Below are 19,204 nucleotides of genomic sequence, written 5' to 3' on the forward strand. Positions count from 1 at the left end.
ATTAACATGAAAGGAATCCAACAGAGACCTATCAGCATTTCACACGTAAGTGCTTGGCAGAACGAGTTTCATACTACTTCTCGACCGTTTCACTCTCGAATAGCACGTAGGAAAAGGAACGCTTAAACCTTTCCAGCCGCGCGGGATTAGCCGAGCGGTCTAGGGCGCTGCAGTCATAGACAGTGCGGCTGGTCCCGGCGAAGGTTCGAGTCCTCCCTCGGGCATGAGTGTGTGTGTTTGCCCTTAGGATAATTTAGGTTAAGTAGTGTGTAAGCTTAGGGACTGATGACCTTAGCAAGTAAGTCCCATACGATTTCACACACATTTGAACATTTTGAAACCTTTCCATGTCAGCTCTGATGTACTTTATTTTATTACGATAATCATTCCTCCCTCTGTAAATGGCAGTCACTAGAATATTCTCACTGTTTTAATGATTGCCAATCCACACTCGCATGTCATGGAGCAGCCAACCTCTACTTTATCATTGGACTGCATTATTGTGCCTTCACAAAAGAAGACGAAGTAAATATTCCAAAATTCGAATCGAGAACAGCTGCCAACATGAGTAAAGTAGAAGTGAATATCCTCGGAGCAGTAAAGCAACTTAAATCACTTAATAAAAGCTAGTCTTCTGGTCCAGACTGTATACCAATTAGGTTCCTTTCCGAGTATGTTGATGCATTAGCTCCATACTTAACAATCATATACAACCTTTCGCTCCACGAAACATCCGTACCCAAAGACTGGAAAGTCGCACAGGTCACACCAATATTCCAGAAATGTAGTAGGAATAATCCACTAAATTACAGGCCCCTATCATTAACGTCGATATGCAGCGGGATTTTAGAACATATATTGTGTTCGAACATTATGAATTGCCACGAAGGAAACGGTCTATTGACACACAGTCAACATGGGTTTAGAAAACATCGTTCCTGTGAAACACAACTAGCTGTTTATTCACATGAAGTGCTGAGTGCTACTGACAAGGGATTTCAGATCGATTCCGTATTCCTGGATTTTCGGAAGGCTTTTGACACTGTACCACACAAGCGGCTAGTAGTGAAATTGAGTGCTTATGGAATATCGTCTCACTTATGTGACTGGATTTGCGATTTCCTGTCAGAGAGGTCACAGTTCGGAGTAACTGACGGAACTTCATCGAGGAAAACAGAAGTGATTTCAGGCGTTCCCCAAGGTAGTGTTATAGGCCCTTTGCTGTTCCTTATCTATATAAACGCTTTGGGAGATAATCTAAGCAGCCGTCTTCGGTTGTTTGCAGATGACGCTGTCGTTTATCGACTAATAAAGTCATCAGATGATCAAAACAGATTGCAAAAAATTTAGAAAAAATATCTGAATGGTGCGAAAATTGGCAGTTGACCCTAAATAACGAAAAGTGTGAGGTCATCCACATGAGTGCTAAAAGGAACTCGTTAAACTTCGGTTACACGATAAATCAGTCTAATCTAAAAGCCGTAAATTCAACTAAATACCTAGGTATTACAATTACGCACAACTTAAATTGGAAAAACACATAGAAAATGTTGTGGGGAAGGCTAACCAAAGGCTGCGTTTTATTGGCAGGACACTTAGAAAATGTAACAGACCTACTAAGGAGACTGCCTACACTACGCTCGTCCGTCCTCTTTTAGAGTACTGCTGCGCGGTGTGGGATCCTTACCAGAGAGGACTGACGGAGTACGTCGAAAAAGTTCAAAGAAAGACAGCACGTTTTGTATTATCGCGAAAAATGGGAGAGAGTGTCACAGAAATGATACAGGATTTGGGCTGGAAATCATTAAAAGAAAGGCGTTTTCCGTTGCGATGGAATATTCTCACGAAATTCCAATCACCAACTTTCTCCTCCGAATGCGAAAATATTTTGTTGACACCGACCTACATAGGGAGGAACGATCACCACGATAAAATAAGGGAAAGATATGGGTGTTCATTCTTTCCGCGCGCTATACGAGACTAGAATAATAGAGAATTGTGAAGGTGGTTCGATGAATCCTCTGCCAGGCACTTAAATGTGATTTGCAGAGTATCCATGTAGATGTAGATGCAGATTGTTTCGGTTCCTCTAGCGGCTTGCTACGGGACTGTGGCGCAATAATTTCAGTGTGTACCAAGACTGTAGACATTTGCCTGTGAAGAGACAGGAAACTAATTACGTAGTTTTATTTTTCGATGCTACAATCAAAACTGAATGACTACGCCTCGTGGTTCTTTGTTTGTGTCGATCATTTAAGTAATATAGGTAAAACTGACTTACGAGCTGTGACAGCGTACATCCTTTAAAAGGCTTAATTCCGACCACTGTAAAAGAATCGTCTCTATCGTTCAGTTAGGAAATAAGCTGCTGAATTGAAAAGTATTAATCCAACTACTGAAATCTGTGAGAGTTGAGTTAGTTTATTATTTATTTACTGTGATATTTTGTTTCAGAACCACTGTCTTAATACCGAAATGTAACGTGACTTTATTGAGTGTTTCTACAGCTGTTTATCACTAATTAAAAGTTCACTCATTAGAAAGAGACAACGCTCTTTAGACACAAAAAACTAAATATGATTGTAACTAAATCGAGAAAACCACTGACCTAACAATAGCTTCTATACGAAATGATACGGAAGAGTAAGAAAAACGAACATTTATTCTCCTCCTTCATTTTCTTATTTTACCAACACCCTTTCTTTAAGACCGCAACCTAACTTCATAAACGTCCTACAGTTTCTTCAGTCTGGCAGTGACTTTATCCGTCGGCGAAAAATCTTGGTACAATAGGAATAAAATCAGTTAAGTAAATAAGAGAAAAGAAATATAATTTTATGACCAAAAAATAAAATTATGGCGTGTAACGAAAGGGAATGGGGATGAGTATGGGATCAGCTTAACTGCCGTGGACTGCCTCCTAGGAATGATGCGAATGTGAACAGGTGGTTGGGGTTGGTGGAGGAAGATTCACATTAAATGATGAAACTCATTCTGAGAAAGATGCTTATTTTGCATAGTTGGACGAAACTGCTGTTACTGACGGTATTAAATATCCTAAAACTCAGTGGACCAAATCAAATGAAATTATTTGATTGCATTTTTCAGATTAGGCTCTCCAAATATAGGTACTCTTTACAAAATAATTGTGTAGAAAACAGAATAATAAAAAATCTTGTGTTTATGAAACTTCCTGGCAGATTAAAACTGTGTGCCCGACCGAGACTCGAACTCGGGACCTTTTGCTTTTCGCGGGCAAGTGCTCTACCAACTGAGCTACCGAAGCACGACTCCCGCCCGGTACTCACAGCTTTACTTCTGCCAGTACCTCGTCTCCTACCTTCCAAACTTTACAGAAGCTCTCCTGCGTGAGTCGTGCTTCGGTAGCTCAGTTGGTAGAGCACTTGCCCGCGAAAGGCAAAAGGTCCCGAGTTCGAGTCTCGGTCGGGCACACAGTTTTAATCTGCCAGGAAGTTTCATATCAGCGCACACTCCGCTGCAGAGTGAAAATCTCATTCTGGAATCTTGTGTTTACTTTGTTTGGCTGAGAACATTTTGAACGTGTCTTGCAGTATCAAGCACTGATCACTACAGCCGTGAAACAGTTCATACCCACACAAGAGAGTATGTATGCGAGAGTCTTCTTGTGCGAAGAACAGGGTGGTTATAATTAAAGTGTAGGTCCATTGTAAGTTGAAATTATGATATGGCAGCGAAACTTGGTAGATATACTAATGCAGTAATGCGGAATCGATTTCCTCTGGAAAATATTAGTTCCAACTTTGGTCACCAGGTCCAAATCTGGCCTTGTACAGCATCTCGTTTAGGTCTCCAGTGCTCATATTGAACAAATTGTGCAAGAGGCGATTAATAACAAGATCAACATTATGTCTTTCTCACTTGTTTGACCTTATCTGTCCACGTCCAATTCCTAATCCATTACATATGGAAACATTTCTGTACGTTATATGTGAATTGAAGATGGAGAGAAGAAGAAAAGAAATGAAAGGGAGGGGATCACTGCTGTCAGCTGCACGGGGACATTACGCGGAATCCGCGGCGACGAGTGAAAATGTGTACAGGAGTGGGATTCGAAACTCGGATCTTCTGCTTACTAGGCAGGTGCAGTAACCACTGCGCCATCCGGGGCACAGAGTTAGTGCAACTGCGTGAACTATCTCGGCACGCATCACGGGTAATCCACATTCCCACCGAGCTCTACCTATCCACAGTCACTGTCCATTTTCTCCAAATTCGCTACTCTGAGATTCCAACAGCAGGTCGGACATATTTGTGCATCCGCAGTGAAGGAGGTGGATCCATTGCCCATCTAGGCGTATCAGTTATATGAATGCGTGGTGTGTGTTCTTTTGAACATGTCTGAAAGAACAGAGAACACGTATTCATATAATTCCTAACCTGGTGGCCAAAACTGGAACTAATGTTTTTTCGGCAATAACGTATTAAAACATCTACCACGTTTCAGTGCCATAGGATGATTACAGCCCGAATGGTTATCTGTGAGTAGCTGCAGCTTAATTATAATCAACCTGTATAGACGCCACACCACATCTACAGTTTAGCTGCCAAATCACGTATGTCACGTACTATGTGTTGTGGATGTCGTAGGCCACATTAATGCTCTGTCGAAGTAGATATACTGGGGGATTTTGGATAATGGAGACAAATATCTGGCAGTACATATGCCCATGGAGCACCCTGTACTTTATACTCTAGTGGATGCCACGAACCTCCGCAACAGCGCGCACGGAGGCTTTCCGGCGGTCGTTCTTCCCGCGAACCATACGCGACTGGAACAGAAGAGGGAGGTAATGACAGTGGCACGTAAAGTGCCCTCCGCCACACACCGTTGGGTGGCTTGCGGAGTGTAAATGTAGGTGTAGATGAACATTGATCTGAGAGCTGTGCGGGATCCCCAGGGCATAGTTTCCATGAACCACCAGTGCTGGTTCAGCGTCCAGGTGTGGGCAGGTATTATTGGCGACTGGTTCGTTACACAAGCTGTCCTTGCAAAACGCTTCGCAGCCTAGTTGTATCTGTTGTGGGTTGGCAGGAGAGCCAACACCGGGTACTAGAGGAAGCCGAAAGGCACGCGTTTTAGCTCACGCAGGCTGGCGTGAGGTCTGGAACAGGACAAGGAATTTAGACTTTAGAAAAACGGACGTAGCTGGTGGAATACTTAACTTTAATCCATAAATGGTGAACGTCGCTCTTGACGGTACATTATTCATAATCTCAATAGTAACTGGTAATGGCGCCTTGCTAGGTCGTAGCAAATGACGTAGCTGAAGACTATGCTAACTATCGTCTCGGCAAATGAGAGCGTATTTTGTCAGTGAACCATAGCTAGCAAAGTCGGTTGTACAACTGGGGCGAGTGCTAGGAAGTCTCTCTAGACCTGCCGTGTGGCGGCGATCGGTCTGCAATCACTGATAGTGGCGACACGCGGGTCCGACGTATACTACCGGACCGCGTCCGATTTAAAGGCTACCACCTAGCAAGTGTGGTGTCTGGCGGTGACACCACAGTATCTGCCCTTCCTCTGGGATACATTGCCTTCCGGTCTCAAAAAAGTATCCCTGATCGAAAGACGATGCCTACTAAATGATGTTATTCCAGCCAGCTTTAATGATATACTAAGATGGCACGTCGACAATGTGCCCCATGGGTGGTGAATAGGAGGCGGCGTTCCAAGTGAATGGCACAAACGCCTGATTCAAACCCTTTGTATTTCCACCCGCCAGGTCACAACGAAGATTTCGTGTATCGGAAGCCCATTCATGACAATCAGACACTGTAACAAAGTATCCACGCTGCCTGTGACGCCATTCGGATACAAGCTGGTGCATTTAAACAAGAATGATAGTCATTGTGGCGGTATGCGCGTACATGCCTCAATACGTAGTGTCCCGTGGAGAACCTGATAACACGGTAACTAGTTCTCCTGTGTGATCTATCGTTCAACATGCTGTACGCTGTCAACAAAGTGGCCTCTAGCAAGTAATGAATAATTTTCTGGTCATTTTTCAGCATAATTTATTTAATAGGTATTCTCTCAGGGAACTTTGCACGCAGTTGGTCCCCATTTTTCGAAATTGAGCTGCATAAGAGGAATTAAATTTTATCAGGAGTACCACAGATGAAGTTTACTCTGGTCTCAAAAAGAAACGACCATCAACTTTCTAACAAAAGAGTAATGTTTCTTTTCTGAAACGGTGAAATTCGTGAAATACCGGGTGATCAAAAAGTCAGTATAAATTTGAAAACTTAATAAACCACAGAATAATGTAGATAGAGAGGTAAAAATTGACACACATGCTTGGAATGACATGGGGTTTTATTAGAACAAAAAAAAAAGTATTACTAGACGCGTGAAAGATCTCTTGAGCGCGTCGTTTGGTGATGATCGTGTGCTCAGCCGCCACTTTCGTCATGCTTGGCCTTCCAGGTCCCCAGACCTCAGTCCGTGCGATTATTGGCTTTGGGGTTACCTGCAGTCGCAAGTGTATCGTGATCGACCGACATCTCTAGGGATGCTGAAAGACAACATCCGACGTCAATGCCTCACCATAACTCCGGACATGCTTTACAGTGCTGTTCACAACATTATTCCTCGACTGCAGCTATTGTTCAGGAATGATGGTGGACATATTGAGCATTTCCTGTAAAGAACATCATCTTTCCTTTGTCTTACTTTGTTATGCTAATTATTGCTATTCTGATCAGATGAAGCGCCATCTGTCGGACATTTTTTGAACTTTTGTATTTTTTTGGTTCTAATAAAACCCCATGTCAGTCCAAGCATGTGTGTCAATTTGTACCTCTCTATCTACATTATTCCGTGATTTATTCAGTTTTCAAATTTATACTGACTTATCAGTATGATATTGCACCCCGTCTGTCCTAGATTCATGCACTGACTTGGGTGGGGGGGGGGGGGGGGGGTGTTGTATCATCTCCTGAGGCAAGCTGCCCCACAACTGTTGCTCCTGACCCTTAATATCCTTACTGGGATTGAATTGACGTCCGAGCTGGTCCACATACAGGGTGTTTCAAAAATGACCGGTATATATTTGAAACGGCAATAAAAACTAAACGAGCCGCGATAGAAATACACCGTTTGTTGCAATATGCTTGGGACAACAGTACATTTTCAGGCGGACAAACTTTCGAAATTACAGTAGTTACAATTTTCAACAACAGATGGCGCTGCAAGCGATGTGAAAGATATAGAAGACAACGCAGTCTATTGGTGCGCCATTCTGTACGTCGTCTTTCTGCTGTAAGCGTGTGCTGTTCACAACGTGCAAGTGTGCTGTGGACAACATGGTTTATTCCTTAGAACAGAGGATTTTTCTGGTGTTGGAATTCCACCGCCAGTGTTGTTGCAACAAGACGAAGTTTTCAACGGAGGTTTAATGTAACCAAAGGACCGAAAAGCGATACAATAAAGGATCTGTTTGAAAAATTTCAACGGACTGGGAACGTGACGGATGAACGTGCTGGAAAGGTAGGGCGACCGCGTATGGCAACCGCAGAGGGCAACGCGCAGCTAGTGCAGCAGGTGATCCAACAGCGGCCTCGGGTTTCCGTTCGCCGTGTTGCAGCTGCGGTCCAAATGACGCCAACGTCCACGTATCGCCTCATGCGACAGAGTTTACACTTCTATCCATACAAAATTCAAACGCGGCAACCCCTCAGCGCCGCTACCATTGCTGCACGAGAGACATTCGCTAACGATATAGTGCACAGGATTGATGACGGCGATATGCATGTGGGCAGCATTTGGTTTACTGACGAAGCTTATTTTTACCTGGACGGCTTCGTCAATAAACAGAACTGGCGCATATGGGGAACCGAAAAGCCCCATGTTGCAGTCCCATCGTCCCTGCATCCTCAAAAAGTACTGGTCTGGGCCGCCATTTCTTCCAAAGGAATCATTGGCCCATTTTTCAGATCCTAAACGATTACTGCATCACGCTATCTGGACATTCTTCGTGAATTTGTGGCGGTACAAACTGCCTTAGACGACACTGCGAACACCTTGTGGTTTATGCAAGATGGTGCCCGGCCACATCGCACGGCCGACGTCTTTAATTTCCTGAATGAATATTTCGATGATCGTGTGATTGCTTTGGGCTATCCGAAACATACAGGAGGTGGCGTGGATTGGCCTCCCTATTTGCCAGACATGAACCCCTGTGACTTCTTTCTGTTGGGACACGTGAAAGACCAGGTGTACCGCCAGAATCCAGAAACAATTGAACAGCTGAAGCAGTACATCTCATCTGCATGTGAAGCCATTCCGCCAGACACGTTGTCAAAGGTTTCGGGTAATTTCATTCAGAGACTACGCCATATTATTGCTACGCATGGTGGATATGTGGAAAATATCGTACTATAGAGTTTCCCAGACCGCAGCGCCATCTGTTGTTGACAATTGTAACTACTGTAATTTCGAAAGTTTGTCTGCCTGAAAATGTACTGTTGTCCCAAGCATATTGCAACAAACGGTGTATTACTATCGCTGCTCGTTTAGTTTTTATTGCCGTTTCAAATATACCGGTCATTTTTGAAACACCCTGTATGTTCTGTTAGTGACAGATCTGGGACCATGCTGGCCCCAAGAGTACCTCACCATCACTCAGACAGTTCATAGCGATTTGTGTCACGTATGGACGAGCATTGTCCTGTTGAAAAATGGCACCACGATACTGTCGCATGAGAGGTAAAACACGAGGGTGTAGGATGTCCTCGATGTATGGTTGTGCCGTCAGAATTGCCTCAGTCAATACCAGACGTGACCTGAAATAATACCCGTTGATTCGCCACACCATGATGCCAGGAGTAATACCACCGTGCCTCTCAAAAACATTGCAACAGTGGGACTTTTCCGTAGGTCGCCACCATACTCCCTTACAGTTTTCATCGAGGGTAGTGCAGAACCGCGATTCATCGCTGAACGTCATCAGCAGCAGCAGTCCATGTTTACCTTTCATGGCACCACTCCCAATGCAGCCGACGTGTTGTGGTGTCAACGGCATCATACGACGGCAATTCTCTAGTCTCGATGATGTTGGGCTCCGACCACGAGGTGGTATGTCACAGAATGTATCAAAGAGACCATTACTTGTTCTCGGATGGCAGGCGCAGATTAGAAGGGATGAACATGAGCTTGGTGCACATTACGGCGATCCTCTCATTTAGTGGTCAGACGTGAGCGATTGGAATCTGGACGACGAGTATGAATGGCCTCACGTTCCCATGCAGTCCAATATAAGGCCACTGTTATATCCGAATGCCGTAAAATTCTACCAGCCGGCCAAATGGAGATCCACAATGAGGCACCTTTCAAACTTTGTTCGATACTGATAACCCTCTTTCACATAAGTAGGTGGCACCTCCGTGTCCTTCACAGTGATCACTTAGAATCTGACGCCTTTGACGCCCCTTATACGCCTTACCAGGTCTGGTAACAACACGATACACGAACAACGGAGAATCACCGTGTCGCAGTGGGACAGATCTTTCTACAAATAAATCAGACATGACTGCCACAAAATTCTTAGAGAACTCTGCTGCTTACAGACTGAACTACGGTTCAGGATCGGCAAAGACTTAAATCTACACTACAGTACTGGAAGGTTACTACTCGTAATAAACCTCACAACGACAGATGTTTGCATTGCTAACAGAACACAAGATGATGGGTCAGCGTTAGGTTCTACTGAATATTTTCGTAACATTCTTTGGGGCCAACAATTAAATAAATCACGTGCTATCGAAATGGTTAGGAATACATCCTCGGACATTGCATCCTTTTTAGGGACTATTTAATTCTTCAGAAACATAATATTGATCTGACATATCTCTCCAAAATGACTGAAAGAGCAAGGTCAAAAACTTCGAAGTGTTTCCGCGACGTTCATACATCCTAAATCTTAACACACGATCGAACATTTATAGATGGACCACGTCTTTGGTAGCTCTCACTTTGTGAACCTTCCACCACGCACAACCGTGGGAAGCACTGCAACCAGAATGGCTCCAAATACCTGCGGAGATTTATCAGCACCTAAGACATACTCAGACAGTTGGTTGCTATTTGTGATGTTGCATTATGGGTACGAGCAAGTGTTCCTTACAATAAGACATTACTGCGTAAATTCTGCTATTCACATAGACCTCTTTGCGTATTCTTTTATTAAACTAATTTTGTGTTCTCGACCTCAAAGTCAACAAGACGTATGAGCCTTAAGAATATTCTTTGATTCCACACTTTAAACCGTTTCTTGGAATTTTGCAAATACGTATTCGCTAAATATAATAAGCATCTTTCTTAAACAGTTTGAATGTTCGGTTTTTCTGTTTTTTGCTTAAACTTCTCCGTCAGTTAGACAAGCCTGTGACAAGTCCCGCTAATGTTCTTTGCACACAATCAATATTTCTTGTTATGCCATCCTGATATGGATCCACATACTCTACTATTAAAAAGTAATTCCTTTGGTAGGTCTGTTTTTCGCGGATGCTGACACGATAGAACTGTCAGTGCAGAGCAGTGTTATTCGTTTAGTGCGCTAGATGTAGCAAAGTATTATGTTTTTATCACATGTGAGCTGAAAATAGGGTGATGTTATATAATAATGAAGTAGTTTTTCGCTTTTGTAACACTGCAGACACTTGCATTGTTCGATTTCACTTTACGTGATAGCTATTTATCGTAAATCGTGTGTGCCACGAAAACAGAAAATGACTGCCTGAAAAAATGAAGTGTAGAATGGGAGGAATAAGATGTGCCTACTATTAGAGAATGAGATTCGGGCTTTGAATTATCTCTGGCAAAACGTTTGCAATGATTTTAAATTGAGTGACAAAGAAATCTTCTATGTATGTTTCAAATAAAAACTACGGAACGTTAATTTAGAATGGAAAATATAATAAAAAACGTTTGTATGAAATTTCATTAAAGCCTTTCACCTACAATTGATAGCTTTTCCTTCTGAGTTTCCAAAATAATCTTACCCGATGAGATGAGCACTAATAAAGAAATTGCTGATTGTGCAATAGAACTTTAGTTATGCTAACAAGCAACTGATTCATCAAATATGGAAAAAATGTTTTGAACAGTACATGCTTTAGAGTTTAATAATCTGGGCCCTTCTACACGTAGTACTAGTTATGGGCCACGAAGGCCCTTATAACGCGAAGTGCTGGTCTTCATACCCGGAAACGTACTCTGAAGTACAATGTGCTGTTCACGATGGAGGGTAACTTCTACAGCTGTTTTTTCATCTTCTATTAACGCAAAAGTCACTTTGCTATGAAACTATGCATGCGAATCAAGCATACTAAAAAAATTATTTTTTCCTATAAAGCAGCCTTCTAGATCACCCTTCCCTTGAGAAGTGGATTTATAAAACACGTGACAAGAAGAGAATGGTCAAACTATAGAATGTAGTAAAACGAGAGACAGGACAAGAAGCCACAGAACAGAATAAAACCACTATTAATTTAAATAGAAGGGCTATAAATGATCAGTCGCAGATAGCACATATGTTTAATAATCATTTCTTAAATGTCGTAGAAAATATAAGGACAAACAGTTCAAGAGAAAAATCAAAAGAGTATGAGTTTGTTGCACAAGCACCTTACGTAAAATTCAATTATATGGATTGAAATTAAGAACCATACATAGTCTCTAAAAATAAGAGCTCATCGAGATTTGATGAGGTTTGCAACAGAGTGCTAAATATTTGTTCCCATGTAATAAGTACTGCCTTTTCTGAAATATGTAATGCAACACTAAGGGCGTTTTTCCAGAGAGATTGAAATACGCCATTGTTAAACCCCTCTGTAAGAAAAGTGAGTACTGAGATGTGAGAAACAACTGACCCGTTTCACTATTGATATCATTTCCCAAATTTTTTGAGAAGTACATGTTTTCTAGAACAGTACGTCACCTGAGCAACAATGATAGTCTCAGCAAATCACAGTTTGTATTTCAGAAGGGTTGCTCAACTGAGAATGTCATTTAGACATTTACTCAGCAGATTTTACGAGCACTAATAACAAAATAGTACCAACTGGTATTTTCTGTGACCTACCAATGCATTTAACTATGTGAATCACAATATTATCCTGGACAATTTATGGAATAGCAAACCACTGGATAATGTCTCATATAGTTAAAAGAATGCAGAAAGTAATACTTAATAATTAAGTCAATGTAAGCAGGGGAGATTATTCTGACTGGAGGGAAATTCATTAATGGAGTTACACAAGGCTCAATTTTTGGAGCCACTATTGTTTCGCATATATGTAAACGACCTTTCATCTAACATAAAGCAATCAGTAGAGTTTTCTGCGAATGCCCTCACTCTCAATTTCAAAAAGACACAACCGCATATTAGGGTTGTCGATAGCATAAAAAGGGATGCGTAATGTTACCACCGAGATTTTTGATCACTTACTGAACGATATAATATGTCTGACAGACAATAAAATTGAATTTAAAAACAAACCGGAAAAGCTTATCCTTGGCAAATGCCTCTATTCCGCAGAACAATTCCTAATTTTGAAATATGATGATCAAGAATTATTAACTCACAAGGAAAATAAATGTTGATGATAAGGACGTAGCAATATTTACAGGTAAATGTATTATGTGAGTGTAAAATCACTCAGTCCACATCATTACGATTATTCGTACAGATGATCAAAAGCATGAAACTAACTAGCTCTTAAATTGCTAATTATTAGTACTAAATACTTTTCTGAAAGCATAAACTCTTAGGAAACAGCTCATCCCTTACAGGTAATTCTCATTTAGAGTGGAGATACTAATAAAAAGAAAAATTTCCCTCACAAGAGTATTACGCACTTTATGTATGTGGAACATGGCTGAGTGGAAGCAACACATACAAAGTACACGCTGTACACGCTCAGGCCGAGCTCCACCTCAAAAATTTTGGCTGTTGTTCAGCGATATTTTGTGGGTAGTTTAGGTTATCTTTGTATCTATACTGGATGATTTGGCAGACAGAGTGGGCGGCAATCTGATTGTTGACAATGCCGTGGTGTACGGTAAGGTGTCGAAGTTGAGTGAATGTAGTAAGATACAAAACGACTTAGACAAAGTTTCCAGCTGGTGTGATGAAAGGCAGCTATCTCTAAAAGTGGAAAAAATGTAAGTTAATGCTGATGAGTAGGAATATCAAACCTGTAATGTTCGGATACAGTATTATTAGTGTCCTGCTTGACACAGTCAAGTCATTTAAATATCTGGGCGCCACGCTGGAAATCTATGTGAGGTGGGACGAACACGTGAGAACTGTGGTTGGGAAGGCGAATGGCCGACTTCGGTTTATTGGGAGAATTTTAGAAAAGAGTAGTTCATCTGTGAAGGAAACCGCATCTAGACGCTGGTCTGACCTATTCATTAGTATTTCTCGAGTGTTTGGGATCCGTACCAGGTAAGATTGTAGGGAGACATCGAAGCAATTCAGGGGCGGCCTGCTAGATTTGTTACCGGTACGTTCGAACAATACGTGTTACGGAGATGCATCGGTAACTCAAATGGGAATCCCTGGAGGGAAGGCAACGTTCTTTTCGAGAAACACCATTGAGAAAGTTTAGGGAACCGGCATTTGAAGCTGACTGCCGAACGATTCTACTGCCGCCAACATTCACACGGAGGTAATATACGAGAAATTAGGCAGTCGTTTTTTCCACGCGCTATTTGCGACTGGAACAGTAAATGAAATGACAAGTAGTGGTACAGTGTACCCTCCGCCACGCACCGTACGGGGCTTGCGGGGTGTCTATGTAGATGCAGATGTAGATGTAGACTTAAAATATCTGCACGACAGCACAGATGATGACGGTACACTCTGAGTGTCTTGTTTTGAAACAAACTTATTCTATTCACACTCGTTACTTCCTGCAGACAACAATGCCCACTTTGATCTTCGCCCTCAAGCTTTTATTCAATACTACTCAGTTCTGTCTCGGATCTGTTTTACTGGCGGTTTTAGTTGCACGTTAACAGTGGTACGCGGTAGTATGGATAGGTTTACTGATGAAGTGAAGAGTGGGCCTATATGCGCCTCGTGTTTTTCAGCGAATGCAATGGAAGAGCGACGTTGACGTCTGTGCTTAACTGTTCCGCAAGCGAAGGCAGCCACATCGCAGTATTTTTGCACCTGAGGGCTGTTGTACTGTTCTGCGTTTTGTGTGTGCGTTTTGGTGATTACATTTTAGAGGCTTTATCGCTCTTGTGAATGTATTTTCGCAGAAACAAAATTAATTAGGCTAAAAAACCCAAATAATCTTGTCGCACCCCTCGAATTTTTTTCCATTTTGGGGCAACTGTATCAGTTTTGTTGCAGGCCAGCGAAAGAACAGCGTTGCTATTGGCAGATGTGCATAGATCGTTCAAGAAGACCGGCACCTTCTGTGTTGTGGCACTCTTCATGTATAAGGGAAGTTTAATGTAATTTTTAATACCACTGATTATCACAATGTCTGTGTTTATAGTGTCTGTATCTTACATCACAATGTTCTTCAGACATGCATGCATTTCTCAAGAAGAATACACAGCTTTGACGATTACAGCTGTTGAAAATATACGAAATTTCGTGTGCAGCAGCCTACAAGGAAAAAATGGGAATTTATGCTCTGAAGGTAGTTCATATTGAATCCCTTTTCCCGGCGAAAAGTATTCCTACATTATATACGCCAATTTATTATTCTATGTTTTCGTAAATCGTGTTCCTTGCATTGTACCTAATCGATGTTTCCTATCAATTTTTATTAACTGTCTTAAATTATAGATTTCATATTTTCTATTTTTCTAATAAAACAACTTCAACGCCTTTTTTATATTTTATTCCAACTTAAGTGCTAATTTTTCCTGATGGAATTTTGAATGTCGTACAATATTACAGTAATTTAAAAAATATATATTATTTAGCGTGGGGAAGTGGCAGAAGTATTACATCAGCGTTCATAACATAAACAAAATGTTTTTAGAAAAGCAAGAAAAGTGACAAAACTCAAGGAACTAATAAATAATTACATGATTACACCTCACATTCGATGAAAACAATACTACTTTTCTATAATTCTGTAGTATAGAATTTAGTGGAATTTGCTGGCAAAAATACTTACTTGAAATTTAAAGGAAGCTTATATTATTTCAGCAGAATTCTTCAAGTTGATTTTTCTCAAGTATTGCATTTTTTAGTTGTGTCACTGTTCTTGCCGGTGTGCGATATGTCCATTATCACATCATTACTCTATAGTGAGCCACAGAAAGGCCACAGGTCCCTTATACCAAACTACTCATGTAATATCACTAAACAACCTTCTAAACTTTGTCTCTGAACTTGAGGGTCACCCTGTATTTGTGCTGTGATGTGACGTGTGCATCACGAAAACGATTCACGAAGGGACAAAACACGAGGCGAGCGCGCTATTACGGAGTGTAAACAATGGACAGGCGCGGCGGCCATGATAGCGCTGCATACTCGACCACACACGTCAACGCGCCGTTCCACTTCCCACTCATATAGCATTCTCTTACTGTACTCGTGTCACAGATCGAGGTACTGGAATCATTTATAGAAGGGACGAAACAGGAAACGGAATTCAAGGAAGCAATGAGTATCCTGCACTCAACCAACAGCAAAATCCTTGATTCGACCTGTTTGCACATCAACACACTACCCAATAACTACGTAAGTACTTAACCACAAACGTCTCCGTAGTCTTGAAAAATAGAGTGATAGGATTTTTTTAACTGTTGGCAGGCATATGAAGGGCAAGCGTGGATCCAAGGCTCAGACTCTCCCCCGAAAATATTACTCTCCGACATCAACATTTCAATTTTAAAATGGTAAGAATAAAATAGTTAATTTTTGTCATAATAATAATTTCCTTCAGCACGTAGTGTATCGGTTGGACATAACAACCACGAAATTTTAGTTCAGAGAAATATAGTATTTGAAAAGTATTTGTCTGAAAATTTGAGAAGAACATGTATCCTTGCAATTAATTTAAGTTTTATAACAGTAATAAACTAACACACTTTTGGCAACTTCATAATTTACACAATATCCAGACGAACTGTCACCCAACAGTTATCTGTATTTCACGACTACTATGAACGCAGGTCTGAAGATTATGGCTTTGTCAGTGTGTAAATGAAGAGAACGCCGTTTCTTCCTGACGTTCCCACCTAAGTTCGGGAAATCAGTATTTCTGTTATTGTTTCTCTCAGTAGAGGGTCTTTCACTTTCTGTATTCCCTTACTCAAGTTCCTGTGGTTTCCTGGTTCCACTCATGAACTTATGAATAGCGTCGGATTTATTTTTGAGAGGTACGGTTAGCCTGAAAATGTGCGCCTTTACCTGACTAAAACGGTACTAGTCATCTCGTAAGCCCGTTTGGACAGGTTCTGCCAGAAACACCTGAATCGTATCGTGCTAAATATAGCTTGTAATTAACAGAATTCCTAGCCATTTTCGTTACTATTAATTTTCATGCTACCACATTCTCCGCCAGTTAACTGTGAAATTAGTAAATTGAAAAATGTAAAAATATAAACACTTCTACTAAAATGGGAATGAAGGTTTTCTCGGAGAATTTCGTTAGTGAAGTCTTCTCGGGTTACCAGCTGAGTCAAGGCGTTATTCAGAGGCAACGTTTCGACAAGCTCCCTACTCGTGATCTTCAGGCGAAGTATCGGGTTCATGTCTAGTTCGTCTCTTTTTAGATGCTGGACTGCAGGCTACTCTGTCTCGTCTGCAACGGCTGGGCCAATCGCGCGCCCCCTGAAGGATTGTCACGGACCTTGGTGGGGTAAAAATCGCTGAAGGTGCTGGAGCCTGCGGTCCAGCGTCTATAAAGATACGAACTGGACATGAATCGAAGGCCTGATGAAGTCCCCTAGGATACGCAAAACATGCCTCTGTTCCTGGTCGTCCTGGCCGACAACATCGAAACTCAAAAATTTTCGCGGTGGAAAAGGTCGCGGACTTATCTGTAAAAGTCGATCCCCTTCATGCAAAAGACAGGAGAGACCAGTATTAGTCCTGCCAAGGCATGGACCATGTGGGATGTGTCACATTCCCGCCCGCTGTCCTAAGTGCGCCGGACCGCACCAGCCAGGGAGTGCAGAAAGAAGAAGGGAGACCCGCCGACTTGCTGCAACTGTGGCGAGCCACATGTGGCCAGCTACAGGAGCTGCAATGCCTTCCGCCTCAAGACAGTCACCAGATGTGTCCACCCGGGATGCAGCTTTTCACACGCCGCCAGGGGGAACGCGACACTCGCGAACAACACGTTTGCGCCGCAAACTGCGCCACAGGGCCGGCCGAAGTGGCTGTGCGGTTAAAGGCGCTGCAGTCTGGAACCGCAAGACCGCTACGGTCGCAGGTTCGAATCCTGCCTCGGGCATGGATGTTTGTGATGTCCTTAGGTTAGTTAGGTTTAACTAGTTCTAAGTTCTAGGGTACTAATGACCTCAGCAGTTGAGTCCCATAGTGCTCAGAGCCATTTGAACCATTTTTTGCGCCACAGGCCGCAATAGGGCGGCGCGGATGACGAAGAACGTCGCCATGCTGGAGGCCACGGCTGTGGCCGTCAACACCACCGATGGAAAGATTCTCTTCGTATCGGTATATCGGCAGCCCGATAGACCAATACAAGAGCAGATTTCAGTTCTCTACTGTCACTTGAAGGGCGACCTTTTACTGTGGAGTATTTCTGTGCGAAAAAACCCTGAGTGGAACTGTCGCTTCTCGTACGCATGGGTGCCGGCTCTCCGGCGTTGTTCATTGAAACGGCTTAGTCTTCCTGGGGCCGTTAGATCCCATACACTCTCTCCCCCCCCCCCCCCCCCACACACAAGCCCGACCAGATGTGATCGACTTCGCACTACTGAAGGGCAATTCACGTATGCCGAAACGCCGAACGTCCTATTATATATGAGATGGACATGATCGGCACCTCTCTTCCAGATCAGTGCCCAAGTTACAGAAACTTTGACTGCGATCGTTTACAAGTGGAATTACTAGAGTCTCTAAAAGGCGCGGCTAACTCCAAAGTAGTCGGGGCTGACGCAGCCCCAGTTTTGCACAGGCGAAGCATGCTAGGAGCAGCAAACTCAGCCAGCCAGCGACCACGAGACTTCTCCCGGCAATTACCGCCACACATTCTGGACACTACCACCGAGAAGAATCGACTGTTCCGTGAACGGCAATTCACAGGCGAACGCGACACCAAACGCCGCGTCAACCACATGTGACGGGAGATAAAGGCAGCAGTGAAGAACATAGGAACAGAAAGTAGGCAGACAGTGTCCACGCTCAACCCAGACGATGGCAGCTCTTGGAGAATAGTGAAGAACCTCCTGCGGCGCCGACAGCGCGTACCACCGCAACAAGTCGGCAACTTCAATGAGCCAGATGCAAAAGCCACGTCGCTGGCCAACGCATTTGCCGCAAACCTCACGCCAGTGGCCAGCGTCGTGGACGAGGCACACAGCCGTCGGGTCGGCGAGCAACTCCCAACCTTCCTAGCAGTTAGTAATGAAGAAGACGTAATCAAGCCGATTACAGAGGGAGAAATTGCGATACAATTTCATTCCCTGAACACTAGGAATGCAGGAGGCAGAGAAGGAGTAAACAACCAACTGCTGAAGAACCTTCCACCAGGAGTACACAAGCGTTAAATGACGTGTTCAAAGAGATACTTCGCACAGGCAGCAACCTGGCAACGTGGATACAAATGGTTCAAATGGCTGTAAGAACTATGGGATCTGACATCTGGGGCCATAAGTCCCCTAGACGTAGAACTAGTTAAACCTAACTAACCTAAGGACACAACACACATCCATGCCCGAGGCAGGATTCGAACCTGCGACCATAGCAGCATCACGGTTCCAGACTGAAGCGCCTAGAACCGCAACGTGGAAACACGCTGAGGTTGTGGCCATTCCGAATACCGACAAAGATCCACGCCAGATCACCAGCTACCGAGCCATGAGCCAGTCCCCCCCCCCTCCCCCCCCCCCCTCACGAAAGTTTTCGAGAGGCTTTACACGAAAAGGCTGATGTACACGTCATCCAGGAGGATGTTATACCAGATGAGCAGTTTGTTTTCCGTTGCGGTCATTCTACCT

General features: G+C 43.0%; 1 non-coding gene across 1 annotated transcript; it reads right to left on the bottom strand.

Moving 5' to 3' along the window:
• Positions 1-3,211: 3,211 nt before the first annotated feature.
• On the bottom strand, positions 3,212-3,287 carry Trnar-gcg. The gene has a single exon. It is a non-coding gene; the product is annotated as a tRNA-Arg (tRNA).
• Positions 3,288-19,204: the final 15,917 nt, after the last annotated feature.

This window comes from Schistocerca americana, chromosome X (genome assembly GCF_021461395.2).
Source record: "Schistocerca americana isolate TAMUIC-IGC-003095 chromosome X, iqSchAmer2.1, whole genome shotgun sequence".
In the NCBI taxonomy this organism is placed as follows: Eukaryota; Metazoa; Arthropoda; class Insecta; order Orthoptera; family Acrididae; genus Schistocerca; species Schistocerca americana.